The sequence below is a fragment of the Ornithorhynchus anatinus genome, chromosome 7 (genome assembly GCF_004115215.2).
Source record: "Ornithorhynchus anatinus isolate Pmale09 chromosome 7, mOrnAna1.pri.v4, whole genome shotgun sequence".
NCBI lineage: Eukaryota > Metazoa > Chordata > Mammalia > Monotremata > Ornithorhynchidae > Ornithorhynchus > Ornithorhynchus anatinus.
In genome coordinates this window covers 17,048,818-17,065,007 of record NC_041734.1, presented here as the reverse complement: position 1 = coordinate 17,065,007, position 16,190 = coordinate 17,048,818, and the positions used below count along the sequence as shown (strand labels likewise).

Sequence of the window (16,190 nt, the reverse complement as noted above, 5' to 3'; positions counted from 1 at the left end):
CAACTGAAGGAATTGTGAGGGGACAGTCCACCCTGCAGTGGTCAGATAATGTTGGTATTTGTTAAATGCTTACTATGTGCCGAGCACTGTTCTAAGCGCTGGGGTAGACAGAGGGGAATCAGGTTGTCCCACGTGGGGCTCACAGTCTTAATCCCCATTTTACAGATGAGGTAATTGAGGCACCGAGAAGTTAAGTGACTTGCCCAAAGTCACACAGCTGACAAGTGGCAGAGCCGGGGTTCGAACCCATGAACTCTGACTCCAAAGTGAGCCACGCTGCTGTAAAGTTGAGTGGCGATTACAGGCATATTTCCAGATTTTTTTAAATTGTCATTTGGAACAGGTGATACATTTGTATTAGAAATTTTCCAGCACTGTGTAAAGTGAATCTACTTTTTGTTAAAAAAATAGAAGTTTGGTCATGTATACATACTCTAAATGAGAACTAAGTGTAACAGTGAAAATTATCAGCCGTGGTTCCTGCCCTCTAGAGCATCACTATCTAAAATGGAGAGAGACACATAACAACAACAATAATAATAATAATATTTGGTCATTATTTACTATGTGACAAACTCTGTATTAATGTTGAGGTAGATACACAATACATTAAAAAATTCAACTCTCAAAAGCTACTGAAAATATCTCTGTTGCAGAATGGTAACTAATAACTTAAGAAACAACTTTAAAACTGCCCTTTGACTTATCAGTATTTGAGTTAGAGTCATGAGATAGTGATGGTTGGGTTATCCTCTCTGTAGACTATGAACTCCTTGAGGGCAGAGAATGTGTCTACTAAGTCTGTTTCATTGTAGTTCCCCAAGCACTTAGTACAGTGCTGTGCATACAGTAAAGACTCAGTGAGTACGATTGATTGGTATCTACAGTGCTCAGGATACATCATCATCTTGAGCAATCATCTCGGCACCACTAAGCTGACAGAAATAACTTGTTTTAAATCATAAGCCAATCAGATAGACCAGGAAGAACCCATAGAGCAAATTTTCATTGTATGAGATTTAGCTATGGCCCTGTCATTCAAAGTCAATAGAATTTGGATAACTAAATTCCTTTGCTATTTCCTCATATCTTATTCTGTGGGGAGCAGAGACACAAAGTAACTGAGTGCTACATTTTTCCTTTTCAATTAACTGCTTCAGAGATGGGCTACATTTTCAATCATGGAGACTCAAGTTCTCTGTCCTTCCAAAGGGAAGTAACAGCAGCACACACCATCTCATCATTAAAAAAAAAAATCTTCCATAGACTACTTTAAACACATCAAATCTTTGTGTGGATGTTCAATTTTATAGCTGTTCATACCACTCGATGCATTTTAACTTCACAGTCTCCATGCCTGCCTGCTTTCTAATCATGTTTGGAATCTTGATGACAGATAGACTTCAAGCAAATGAATAAGGATTGTGCCAAATCAAGCTGTTGTTTTCATTGGAAGGGGTCAGTGGTAGCTGGTAATCAAGTCATGGGGATGAGATGAGACAAACAAACCCCTTTTATGTAACAAAATTGAAAGAAATTAGCTTAACCGTGACCAAGCTTATTTGATTTGTCTCATAAAAACTTAAATACCTTATCTGTAAAGGACATCTAAAAAGAGTTTGACTCTTTTTCTTTTTCAGTGACACTGAATTAAGCACTGTGGTAGATGCACAATGTAACTGTGTCATGTAGCACTCACATATTAAGAAGGAAGAACAGGAATTGCCATTTTACAGATCAATCAGTTGTATTTATTGAGCCCTTACTGTGTCCAGGGCACTGTGCTAAGCACTTGGAAGAGTACAATTTAGAAATATAACCGAGTTGGCAGACATGTTTCCTGCCCACAACAAGCTTTCAGATGAGGAAGGTGAGGCACAGAAAAGCTGTGACTTTGTCCAAAGTCTTAAGGCAGCTAAATGACAGAGACATAATTAGAACCTTGGACCTCTGAAGCTTAGTCCTGGGCTCTTTCTACTAGATCTCACTGCTTCTCTAATTGACTGCTTGCATCTCTACAGCGGGGGAGCCATCCCTGACTCGGCCCAATTTCCCCAGAAAAATGCCAACCTCTCCCTTATATAAGGCCTTTTGTTACCAGCTGTCTGCAGCCCCCAGAATTCTAGCACCCCAAATTGAATGGAAAAGTCAAACGCAAATCAAATAATAATATTCTTTCTGGTCCTCCCCTCACCAAATACCATCCCCCATGCAGACCCTCAGTACTCCAGTTTCCTCTCTACTTCTGACATTCATTCGACCAGTCAAGCACTTAATGTGTGCACAGAACTGTACTAAACACCTGGGAGGGTACACTTCAACAAAGTTAGTAGTCAAGTTCTCTGCCCTCAAGGAGTTTACGGATTAGCTTACAGCATGTGCCTCAGTTACCTCATCTGTAAAATGGGGATAGAGACTGTGGAACCCCATGTGGGACATCGACTGTGTCCCACCTAATTAGCTTCTACCTACCCCGTTGCTTAGCACAGTGCCAGTCCATAGTAAGTGCCCAACAAGTGCCGTAGAAAAACAAAATATCATTATTAGATATCACGAATAGAGCAAAGGGGATGAGTTGAAATATAGCAGAAAATATCCTCTACTATAAAGCTGGTGAACAGGACCCATGAATCCAAAGGTCGAGAACTTAATTAAGACTGGAGGCTGGTTCCTGTTTGGGGTAATAAAAAGAAGTGATGGGATCTGATTTCAAAATAACACCTATGATCTTTTTAATCTCACCTGAATTCCAAACCTCGTGGGACTAATGATCCTAAAAGGGTAGGTTCAAGTGGATGCTCAAAGGAAGGATTTGAAATGGAGCAAGTGAAAGTTACTGTAACTTTTGAGAGCCCTCCCCCCTCTTAAAAGTGTTCCACTCATTTCTGTCTGTAAAAGTTCTTGATTACTGCATCATGCCTCTAGCTGAAAGTTCTCATTTCAATGCCTGTTAGGGAGCCGTAGACTGATTTCAGAAAAGAAAAAAAAAATGTCTGTCCCATGGATGGCTTTGATTTTTCCTTCCTATTCATTCTAAGCAAGAATCTTGCCTTTGGCCGTGCTATTCAAGTTCTTTTTCTTGTAACCTTCATGATGAAAAATGTCTCAACCTTATTTCCTTGAAAATTGTTTACAGCTAGTCATCGATGTCAGGAATTTACTAAAACCTGCCACTATTTCATCACTTTTCTCAGGACCACAGAGCTGTAACTGATCCCGAACGCTTTCTACTGGGCTCCAGTAAAGCACTTAATGGAAATGAAATAGTTCCCATTCATCTCATAATAACAACAATGATAATAATAGTATTAGAAGTAGTATGAGGAAATTGAGGCTCAGAACAGTTTAGTGGACTAACCCAAGATCACACACCAAGCAAGTTGGTAGAGTGGGGATTGAGTTGGGATTCAATCAGTGGTATTTATTGAGCTCTTTCTAACTGCAGAGCACTGTAATAAAATTTGAGAGAGCACAAGACAGAGTTGAGACACATTTCTGATCCCCTAGGGGGTAACACTCTATATTGGGAGAGAGACAGGAATGTAGGTGCATAGGTGACACATAGGGAAGGGAGTATTGAGGAAATAAAGGATGAGTTAGGGAAGGCCTCTTGGAGATGTGATGGTCGTTCGCTAGGCCACTGTACTTACCATTTTGTTTTTTGTTGCTCTGGCACTTTATTTTGCACATGCTTTAGCCAACAAGAAAGCAGATTACAGGTTTGCTCCCCAGGAAAAAACTCAGAAGCTTAGAGTTCCTTCCTCAACCAGTCAGGGCCTTAGGCAGGTTGTTTGTGGAACAGGCTTTCTCCCTGTCAAATAGAAAGTTCCTGCACCTCAGCTTTAAGATGCTCTTTCAATTCACTCCCTTTATACATCCTCACTCTTCTCCCATTATTTCCTGCCCCACATTCTTTGCTCTTCTCTAATCAATATACCCCCATGTGTCTCATTCTCATGTCTCCCGCTGCTGACTTCTTGCTCACGCCTTGCCTGGAGCTCCCTGCCCCTTCACATCTAGTATCACTGCTGTCCCCATCTAAAAAGCCCTTTGTAAAATCCCATCTCCTCCAGAATGCCTTTGTTGATTAACCCTCACATCTCATCTCACAACCGTATTTCCCCACAACTGCCACTTCAGAATTTCCATGCCACCTAAGCATTTGGAACCTCACCCCTTCCAAAGCAAATATGTACATATCTTTATGCTCTATAGTCTGTCTCCCTCACTAGATTGTAAACCTGAAGGGAATAATCAATCAATTGTATTTACTGAACACTTTTGTGCAGAGCACTGTACTAAGTACTTGGAAGAGTACACTACAACAGAGTTGATAGACACATTCCCTGCCCCTAAGGAGCTCACAGTCCAAGCAGGGGAGACAGGCATAAATATAAATAAATTAATAATAATAATATTGGTATTTGTTAAGCACTTACTATGTGCAGAGCACTGTTCTCAGCGCTGGGGTAGACACAGGGGAATCAGGTTGTCCCACGTGGGGCTCACAATCTTAATCCCATTTTACAGATGAGGTAACTGAGGCTCAGAGAAGTTAAGTGACTTGCCCACAGTCACACAGCTGACAAGTGGCAGAGCCAGGATTCGAACCCATGACCTCTGACTCCAAAGCCCGTGCTCTTTCCACTGAGCCATACTGCTTCTCTATTATGGATCTGTACCTAAGTGTTGTGGGGCTGAGAGAGAGGTGAATAAAGGGTGTAAGTCCAAGTGCAAGGGTGATGCAGAACGGTGTGCAAGAAGAGGAAATCAGGGCTTAGGGAAGGCCACTTGGAGAAGATGTACTTTTAATAAGGTTTTGAAGGTGGAGAGTAATTGTCGATATGAAGACAAAGGGCATGTCAGATCAGAGGCCAGAAGTGAACCAGAGGTTGGCAGTGAGATAGAGGCCCAGTGAGTAGGTTGGCATTAGAGAGAGGTGTGTGAAGATTGGGTAGTAGTAGGAAACCGGGGAGATCAGGTAGGAGGGGGGCAAGGTGATAGAATCATGGCTACTAAGCACACTAAACCTTCTTAATTGCTTAATACAGTGCTCTATACATGGTAGCTGATCAAGAAATGTGATTGATTGAAAAGCATGAATCAGGGTGAGGAAGAGAGAGGTAAGGGATTTTTCTGATAGAATGGAGGAAAGTACAAAAAAAATTTGTGAGTTCTAAGGAGCCCTATTCCATTTTGAAGGAAATGAGGAAATAATGATTAAAATGGATTATTCAGCTTGGCTCAAAAAAGGAATCTTTGGAAGATAAATCTTGTATGTGAAAGGTCCAGAACAAATATAAAGGGTTAATTGAGAGTCTCTGTTTCTCTCCTTTTAATGGCATTTTGTTTTCAAGACTACCAGTGTTTGGGAGGAAATTAAGCGTATATTTTTTTTTCCAAAATGGATTCTCTACCCTCTCTGTGGGACTGTTTTCCTACTATTCATGAGTTAGCCATGATTTTACCTAATGATGTTTATGCGGCAAAAAAGAATCATTTTTACAGTGTGTTCATGCTAAGCAGATATAAAACTGAAAAATCCAAAAAGTTGCCACTACATTACAATATCAGCAAAATAAAAATCATATATAAACTCTGATGAGACGCCATGTGGCCTAGGGGCAAAGTCATGGGTTTGAAAGTCAGAGGACATGGGTTCTAATCCCCACTCCTCCACTTACCTGCTGTGTGACTTTGGGCAAGTCACTTAACTTCTCTGTGCCTCATTTACCTCATCTGTAAAAAGAGGATTAAGAGTGTGAGCCCCAAGTGGGACTGTGTCCAACTTGATTACCTTGTATCTACCAGTGCTTAGAACAGTGGTTGGCACATAGTAAGTGCTTAACAAATACCATAATAATATTATGACAGATGAGATAAGGCCTGGGATTTTTCGTCAAGACCAGTACAGTGGGTCTCACTGATACCTCAATGATCCTGGTCTAATCTGCAAAAGTTCACAGAAAGTGTTTGCAATTTAACTAAGAAAATCTAGCTGAACTATTAATATACCAGCTGAAAAAGCATATGACTGGTAGTAGTAGTAATCATATTTATCAAGTGCTTATTATGTTCTGTACTAAACCTTGGGAGAGAGTAAATGGGTGGGAATTTAGACATGATCCCTGATCCTTGAGGGGGGTTCTCTGTTTTGAACACAGTGGGTTTATACATTTGAGAAAAATCAACAGAAAAACTACTGAGACAGGGCCTCTATGAGGTCTATTTCTCCACTGCCTCCTAAGTGTAATATTTTTTATGATTAGAAGTAATTACTATTATTACAAACAAAAAAACCCTTAAGAGCTGTTAGAAAAATGAAATAACTTGCAGATGCTAATAACTAATTTATTCTTGCCAGTCAAATTCCAGGCAAACTAATTGTCTCCCCTGGGTCTGTGGAAGCACAGACGATATAATGTATAAAATAATAATAATTACGATATGATCTAATAGTAATTCAGAATCTGGTCGGAAAGACCAGTAGCTTTCGTTCAAACAACCAAGGCCAAAGAGTATTATTGTATAATTAGGAACAATGGATACAGACCTAAAGTTTTCACAAAATAAGTCCCCAGTTGTTCAAAGTGTAGTTAGACGTAGTTTTCAGATTTTTTCTGTTAGATGTCTTGTGAAACTGACTCATCTTTTGAGATGAACCTTTTTTTTAAGTCTGTGAGACAAATTAGAGATAGGAAATTGGACTCTAGGGCTGGTTTCCTCTAGCACCCTCAGCATTTTTCCACGTCAGTAAGATCATGGACTAAGATGCCTTACAACAAACCCAAGTGCTTAATACAGTGCTCTGCACATAGTAAGTGCTCAATAAATACTATTGAATGAATGAAAAGCTTGTATATGCATACTCCCTCTCGCTCTCCTTTTCCCTCTCTGTCCTCTCCTCTCTTTGTCACTCACTTTCTCCCCATTTTTCTTTCATTCTTCCCTGTACCCGACCCCCTTCTCTATCCTTCCATCACAAAAAGACATAAATATATGTGTTTTGAATACATATACATATATATGTGTGTATATATATATATATATAGTGTTTGTGTATTCCATCATTTGCTCTGCTATTTCATCCTGAATGTCATATTCATACTAAGTGCCTCCCCTACCTGTTTCCTGAAATTTGAAATTGTTTATGATCTTCTATCTCCACCATTAGATTGTAAAACCCTTGAAGGCAAGGACTGTGTCCCTTTGCTTCTGGGGCACTTTCCTGAGCATGTAGTACAGTCCTCTGAACATAGTAGATGTTCCATAAATACCACTGATTGACAAAAGGTTCAGTAGAGTTACCGCAGAACTGAACGCACTTTCATTTGAATAATAGCCCATTTCTCCTTCCCTTTAGCCCCCCACTCAATATATCAAGTTCCTCACAGCGGTGTTCTTCTTTTTGACCTTAAACATTTTCCAGTGCATTTACACAGAATCGGGTTTGCATCGTAGCCTGGAGACCATTTAGACCCCTCTTTCTAATCCCCTGGAAAAACTTGGAGTCTCCATATGTGGTTATTATTTGATGTCTGGTGGACTGTGCTCCCAGGAAGCTGCTTGGCTCTCATGCCATCCTTCTATGCCGATCCAGAGAGCTTGATTCTGCCCTTTGTTAGGAGAAGCGGCGTGGCTCAGTGGACAGAGCAGAGGCTTTGGAGTCAGAGGATATGGGTTCTAATCCCAGCTCTTTGTTGTGTGACCTGGGACAAGCCACTTAACTTCTCTGTGCCTCACTTACCTCATCTGTATAATGGGGATTAAGACTGTGAGCCCCCACGAGGGACAACCTGAGTACCTTGAATCTACTCCAGCGCTTAGAACACTGCTCAGCACATAGTAAGTGCCTAACAAATACAATAATTATTTTTATTATTACACACCCGTTGCAAGGTGCAATATCTAAAAGTAAGAGACAAGCTTTTACCTACCAATAATTCCCTCCCTCCTTGCAGCCAATTTTAATAGTAATAATAATTATGTTATTTGTTAAGTGCTTTCTATATGCCAGAAACTGTAGTAAGTGCTGCGGTGGATACAAGCAAATAGGGTTGGACACAGTCCCTGTCCCCCATGGGGCTCAGAGTCTCAATCACCATTTTACAAATGAGGTAACTGTGGCACAGAAAAGTGAAGCGACTTGCCTGAGGCCACACAGCAGAGAAGAGGCAGAGCTGAGATTAGAGCCTCTGACCTTCTGACTCCCAGGCCTGTGCTCTGTCCACAAAGCCAGGCCTACAGTCATTTGCTACTTTCTAAATAATCAACCCCACTGTGAGTAGGAAATTCAAACATCTTAGAAATTAGACCACCCAATTATAATAAATGTAATATTTTTTAAGTGTTTACTATGTGCTAGGCACTATTCTAATTACAGGGGTAGATTCAGCTTGGACCCAGTCCCTATCCTACATAGAGCTCACAGGCTCAAACCCCATTTTACAGATGAGGCACAGAGAAGTACAGTGACTTGCCAAATGTCACACAGCAGACATGTGGCAAAGTCAGGATTAGAACCCTGTTCCTTCTGACTCCCAGGCCCATGCTCTATCCAGTAGGCAACACTGCTTCTCTGTGTCTCTGCCTGACCGAAAGAGCAGAGGGAAAGGCCAAATGGAGGTGGAACAATGCAAGGAAGAAGGAATTTGGGGTACAGCTTCCCGTGAAGAGGCAGGCAGGGTAAATCCTATGAGGGGATCTCATAGCCAGCTGAATGTCTGTGATAATTGTGGTCTCCATGACTTGGAATTTAAGGTTTCCCAAGAGACTGCTTCTTGTGAGCTTAAGCAAATCAGGCATTTTGCATGTCATTCCCAACTATATGTGTGTGCTACATTTTATGCAATCTGTCACTAGTTGCTAGATCAGACACCCATACCTCAGCAGCTAGGTGAAGGATAATATAGATGAAATATATTTTGGGGCCCCTGGGTTGCCTCACCCACAGTGAACCAATGAAATTTTCCCTCTAATGAACTCACATTTATAGATATGTTGTTGAGTAACCTGGAAGACCCAATCTAAGGATGGCAATCTCTCTGTACAACATTGGGTTATGTCCTTCACATCCTATGTGCTCTCTTAAAAATATAAATCTTAGGTGTTGGCTGGATCTCGATTTTATTAAAAATAGCACCTTGTGTGTCTGATTTCTTGTTCATTTCCTGAGGCAGTTCAGCTCTATGAGTCTTCAGGTCTGCGGGTAGAGAACATTAATTTGGGGGTGCAATAACATATAGAAACTGTGCAGTCATTCTCAATGGGAGCAATGTTCACTCCTTGTTTTTATTCATTCTTTCACACATGGATACAATCTCATTACCAGTAATGTCATTTTCTGAAACAAATGACACTTCTATACAAAATACACAAACACACACACTCACCCATCCATATCAACTATGATATGTTCCAAAACCCCATATATGGCACTTACTAATTAATTTGGTACTTATGTTCTTATTTATACTTTCTGTCTCCAATGTCACGTCTTGGGCGGTCCAGGGAGATTCTGCATATCCTGGAGCATGTCTGAATAATTTAAGAGGGTTTTTAGCCGAGAGCCACTAGTAGCGAAGAGGAGCACAATATACTGTTCCTCAGCTCCCCTTTGAATGGATTCCCCACTGTTCTTTTAATAATAATGTTGGTATTTGTTAAGCGCTTACTATGTGCCAAGCACTGTTCTAAGAGCTGGGGTAGATACAGGGTAATCAGGTTGTCCCACGTGAGGCTCACAGTTAATCCCCATTTTACAGATGAGGTAACTGAGGCACAGAGAAATTAAGTGACTTGCTTAAGTCACACAGCTGACAAGTGGCAGAGCTGGGATTCGAACCCATGACCTCTGACTCCGAAGCCCGGGCTCTTTCCCCTGAGCCACGCTGCTTCTCTTCTTTTGTAAGGTCACCACCGATTCACCTGCTGACCTATTTACTTATAAGACCTCCTTATCTGGTAGCTAGGGTAGGGAAAGTCTCCTGCTCTTTCCCTCCCTGCCTGCTTGTTTCGTTGTCTTTCATCCTCAGTAGACAATACCCTTTCCACCCCTGTGTGATTGCAGATCTTTTTCTTTGGAATTAAGGTAGTTATCCCCATGGAGTGATAATTTGGATACCGACCTGATAGGACGCAGGGATACCACAAATCTCATCAGGGAAAGTTGGGGTATTTGTATGTCGACAACTGAAGAAGCAGTTATTAGGCACTTGGTTTTTTGCTTTTCCTTCCCAAACACAGTTGGATTTACTGGCCTTGTTTGAGGCAATTGGATACAGTAAGAGTGGTAGAGATATCAGGAGTATTTTTGTAGTACTCACTGTGTACTGGGTGTCATGCAGGTCGAGAAATTCAAAGTAGAGAAGTGTACGCATTTCCTGACGACTTGGAGGGTTTACTGGCCTTGTCCTAGACAGTTGGTTAGAGTCATATTGGTTGTAGTAACAGCAGCAAGAGCAGTATTAATAATCGTATTTCTGGACTACTCACTGGATAAAATGAAATCTGGGAAGATCAAAATAGAGAAGTGTCACGTTTCCTGACCACACAGAGCTAATGGCTTAATGGGGGAGATATTTACAACTAAAGTAATTCAATATATGTCAGAAGGGTATATACAAAAGAGCTTAGGGTGAGTATCAATCAATCATCTTTACTGAGTGCTTACTGTATGCAAAACACCGTACTTAGCACTTTGGGGGGAGTACGGTCTAACAGAGTTCATAAGCATAAGTGCTTAGTACAGTGCTCTGCACATAGTAAGCACTCAATAAATACTACTGAATGAATAAAAATGTTCCCTGCCCACAAGGAGCTTACAGTCTACAGGCCACAATGTATATCTGCCTCCAGAACACTGCATTCCCTGACACATCCTCTTGTCCCTTGGGGAACCATGTTGGGATGTTAGGGTACGGATTGTATATGTCTTTTTGAGGGTGTTCTCCGACAGGGCCCCCAGTAGGTTGGGAATAGAGAGTGGTTAGAGGCAACATAGATGTTATAAGTGAGGAAGGTCTTAGGAAGGTGATTTCTTTTTATCCAACTCCATTCACACCGGCCTGACAGCTCTAGCCAAGTCCCAACAGAGCAGGTAGGTGCTACTTGCAAAGTTTCAATTATGCAGCCATATAAAGGATATCAATCAATAAATTAATCAGTGGTATTAGAGGCTTACTATGTGCAGAGCACAGCACTAAATGCTTGGGAGATTACAATGGAATCAGCCGACACGTTCCCTGCCCATAATGAGTTTACAGTCTGGAGGGGGAGATGGGCATAAATGTGAAAAAAATAATTTATAATGTGTTATTCATAGATATGTACCCACTTTCTGTGGGGTTGGGGATGGGGTGAATATCAAATTTCCAAAGGTCAGAGATCCAAGTGCCTAAACAACACAGAAGGGAGAGCGAGCCCAGGAAAAGAGGGCTTAATTGGGGAAAGCCTTTTGGAGATGTGACCTTAATAATGCTTTGAAGGTGGAGAGAGTGGTGGTCCGGTGTAGAGTGATGGGGAGGGAGTTCCAGGATAAGGGGAGGATGTGGGAAAGGGGTCAGATATCTTCTTCCCCTTTAAGTAACCTTGATTTTTCATGCCTGGCCTTCTTCGGAGCAAAGATTACTTATTCTAGCAAACAGTGGGGCAGTCTGGGCATGAATAAATGCATATAAGGGAAGAGGGTTGAATAGAGCCATTTCTCCAGCAACACAGGCAGATTAGAGGCTAGGTCTCTTGGGGTGGTGAGTTAGTTTACAGGAAGACTGCCATAACCCAGCTCTGACATTCGGAAGGGCAAATTTTACTGTAGCAGGGTTTGCAGTCAATCTGATAACCCGGGAAAGGCCACTTGTTTTACATTCCAAAAGCGGTGTCCTTCTACAGCTCACAATCAGTGGGAAATTAGTGAATGGAATCCTACCTCTCTGACACAACATCCCTGTTGCATGGGAAAAATAATATCGTCCAAGACTGAAATGATAAAATAACAGAACATCTGTCTTCCTCATTTTCCCTCCCTTCTACTCCTTACACATGGAGCTTCTCTGTTGCCATCTAGATGAATGATACTGAATATTTTTTTAAATGGTATTTGTTAAGCACTTACTATATGCCAGGCACTGTACTAAGTGCTGGGGTAGAGTACTTTATTATATCTGTATTGTATTTATATGTATGTCTGTCTCCCCCCTCTAGGCTGTAAACTTGTTGTGGGCAGGGAATGTGTCTGTTGTATTATACTCTCCCAAGCACTTAGTACTGTGGTCTGCACACAGTAAGCACTCAATAAATCCAATTGACTGACTGATATAAGCTAATCAAGTTGGACTCAGTCCTTGTCCCACATAAAGCCCACAGTCTTAATCTACATTTTACAGAGAAGGTAACTGAGGCCCAGTGAAGTTAAGTGACTTGCCCAAGGTCACACAACAGAGAAGTGGCAGATCTGGGGTAAGAATCCAAGTCCTTCCAACTCCCAGGCCTGTCTCTATCCTCTACACAGCACTGCTTCTCATTTTCATGCGTTAATAATAATGTTGGTATTTGTTAAGCGCTTACTATGTGCAGAGCATTGTTCTAAGTGCTGGAGTAGATACAGGGTAATCAGGTTGTCCCACGTGAGGCTCACGGTCTTCATCCCCATTCTACAGATGAGGTAACTGAGGCACAGAGAAGTTAAATGACTTCTGTGCCCAGCATCTTGATAAAGAGTGAGGTTGGTACAATACAATCACATCATTCACAGTCGCCGTTCTGTCTGGAGTTCAGTGTTTAAGGGGGAGGGACATCAGGTATTTCATCCCCATTTTACAGGTGAGGATGTTGAGGCACAGAGAGGTTAAGACACTTGCCCAGTATCTTGCTTCCGACAGGTGTATTCAACAAAGCCTCATGGATAGAGCACAGACCTGAGAGTCCGGAGACCTAGGTTTTCATCCCGGCTCTGCCACTTACCTATACTGTATGACCTTAGGCAAGGCACTTAACTTCTCTGTGTCTCTTCCCTCATTTGTAATACTATTCCCTTTTACGTAGACTAGGAACCCCATATGGTACTGAGTGCTGCCTGGTATCTTCCCTAGCATTGTACAGTGCCTGGCACATAGTAAGCACTTCTATGTCAAGACACACCTGCCTCACTGGTTTAATGGTTCACTTCGGCTGGTTTTAGGAAAAAGTGAAAATCAACTGAAAGGGAGAGAGGCAAGAGGCCAAGTGACTGGTAAAGAGACTGTCACAATCCTTCACAGCCAGGCAGTGAGAAGAGGTTGTACAAGGGTGGAGGCAAAAAGCTGGTGATATTATGGAAGTAAATAACCGTTTCTCAGTTAATTGTGCTATTTGTTACGCACTTAGTATGTGCCAAGCTCTGTTCTGAGTGCTAGGATAAACATCAAATAGGTCAGACACTGTCTCTGACCCATACTGGGGTCTTGTTCTAAGAGGAGGGAAAACAGCCACTGAATCCCAATTTTACAGATGCGGGAAAATGAGGCAGAAGGAAGGGAAGTGATTTGCCCAAGAGCAAGTTTACTACTGACTGTTTACAAAAGAGTTGATAGAGAAGATCCTTGTCCCCAAGGAGCTTAAAATCTCTCTCTGTCTCTTTCTTTCTCCAGTTATATTTCCCTTATTCACTTTTTCTCTATTTCTCCCTCTTTATCTCTGTTTCTCTCTCTCTCCCTCTGTCTTCCCTGTAGGTATATAAAGATAGATAGATGTCTATCTTCTGACTACTGATACAACACATTTATAGCTTCCTGGGCATTCGGGGTTTATTAGCAATCATCCAGTTTCTAGATTAGCTTTGTTTTAGTGTTGTTGTTTTCTTTTAGGCTGGTGGAAATTGCTTGTGAATGGAACACAAATCTCTTAATGTAATTTGGTAGTTTGAAATAATATCAGTCATGAGGATTTTTTTTTAATTGAAAGCAAGATGATAAATAGAATCCTGAAGGAAGGCTGTTCTGCAGTCTCTAATTATTTCCTAAAGTAAGAGTTGTATTTGAAGCCTTTTTATTTGATCAGTTCTATTTTATCATTCTAAAATGCACTCTTCAAACTAAGAATTTTGCCTTTGGAATCTCAATAATCCCTTGCCGATTTTTTCCATGATTTAAGACATTAATAAATTGAAAAATATTTCACTGATTTAGGTCCTTCTTACCTAGAGATAAAACAATAGGAGTATTTGAATAGACATCTCAGAGACTGCTAGACTATCTTCTTGCTGGGCTGCATAACGACTTGAATTGTGTAGTTTGTTTTTTTTCCTCACCTGAAGTGTTTTATATTTTGTCTCCATAATATAACAGGGAGGCTCCCCATTTTACAAAAGAAGAAACTGGGGTCCAGAGAAGTGCCACAGGAAATTGGTGGCAGAGCTGATATGGAAGCTGAGGCCACGCAATTTGGAGCCCACGATCTTTCCTCTAGTCCACACTGCCTCTTCTGGAGGTAAATGCTGCACAGAAATGTCAGTACTTAAAATTATCTGATCAGCAAATCGAAAATAATGACATTCATTTATTCAGTAGTATTTATTGAGCATTTACTATGTGCAGAGCACTGTACTACATTAGCTTGCTTCACAGGAATATTTTGATAAAACCTGAAATTAAAAAAAGCGATTGGAAAATCTATCACGTTGTAAATGCAGATGTATATATATATATATATATATATATATATATATATATATGTATATACACTTAAATGACATTTGTTAAGCACTTAATATGTGCTAGGCACTGTACTAAGCACTGGGGTAGATACACACTAACTAGATTGGACACAGTCCTGTCCCATATGGGGCTCACAGTCTTAATTCCCATTTTACAGATGAGGTACCTGAGGCGCAGAGAAGTGAAGTGACTCCCCCAAGGTCACACACCAGACAAGGGGAAGAGCCCAGCTCCTTCTGACTCCCAGGCCCATGCTCTAGCCAATGGACCACACTACCCTCTGGCACTTTCATCACTCAGCTCAGAGTCAGCTTGAAAAGTGGCGTGGCTTATTTACCACATCCACTTGGATTACATCATTTGGCTGAAATAAAGGTAAGAGTGTGGTGAATTATAATATATATGTATAAGTAATTTTTCACCACCTGACAGACAAGATTCCCATTTTTTTTTAAGCGAATTCAAGTGAAAACTGCAATAAGTATGAAAAATGCTGCTGCGTTCCTAAATCCCCAAGCAAAATGAAAATGTCACTGAAATGAAGAGTAAAGTCTGAACTCTTTGTGGTCAGAGCAGGAGTTGCATCCTTCTGTCCAAGTTTCCCAAATGCTCAGTACAGAGACCTGCATGTAGTAGTTGCTCAATAAATACCACTGCTACCAAATGATACTTTTCATATTAGAAAGGTTCATAATGCATTTCGGGCAGTTTCCTTAAACTGTTATGCTTTCACCAGTCATCTCTGAAGAAAAATAAGTTTATCCTTTGAATGTCACAAGTAGGTTTTAAAGAGGAAAATGAAATAATAACTTCTCCAGTTAATGCTTCAAGAATAATTTAAGGCAGCCTAGCAATAGGTTCAGGTGCAATTATGAATTATGATTTTTTTTCCTAATTGAAAATTCACTCAGTGTCTCCACTGAGGTTTAAGCCTCTGAGAGTCATATACAGAAGATTTCAAAATTCACCTTCTGGTAAGTAAAACTGTTTACATTTGGATGCTACTCCTTTAAGTGCATGGGGAATAGAGGTTATGAAAACAAGGAAAACATTTGTCCTGAGCAGAAACCTTCCTCAATACATCCGCTCTAGGTTAATCTGTTGTAAATATAATTCAAAATGGTAGTGACTCTTGATAACCACTTTAACAAAAGCAAGAAGACTGCCGAGTTCACATCACTGACTATAACTTGACTATACCTTTTAAAGTGACTTTCAAATTATATATCATATATTATATATTCTTTATATTGATATTAATAATAATGATGATATCTGTCTCCTGCTCAAGACTGGAAGCTCACTGTGGGTGGGGAATACATCTGCCAACTCTGTTATATTGTACTCTTCCAAGTGATTAGAGCAGTGCTCTGCACATAGTAAGCACTCAAGAAATACAGTTGATAATGAATAAATGCCATTGATGACTGTAAGCTACTTGTGGGCAGGGATCATGTCTACCAACCGTTGTATTGCACTTTTCCAATTGCTTAGTACAGT

At 40.8% G+C, this 16,190-nt stretch overlaps 1 long non-coding RNA gene across 1 annotated transcript in view; it reads left to right on the top strand.

The window, feature by feature from the left end:
* LOC120638503 overlaps positions 1-14,887 on the top strand; it is a 144,891-nt gene extending 130,004 nt beyond the window's left edge. The window contains exons 5-6 of the long non-coding RNA XR_005660198.1: positions 14,322-14,463; positions 14,848-14,887. This is a non-coding gene — a long non-coding RNA (uncharacterized LOC120638503). The remainder of the gene's footprint in view (positions 1-14,321; positions 14,464-14,847) is intronic.
* The last annotated feature ends 1,303 nt before the right edge of the window (positions 14,888-16,190 follow it).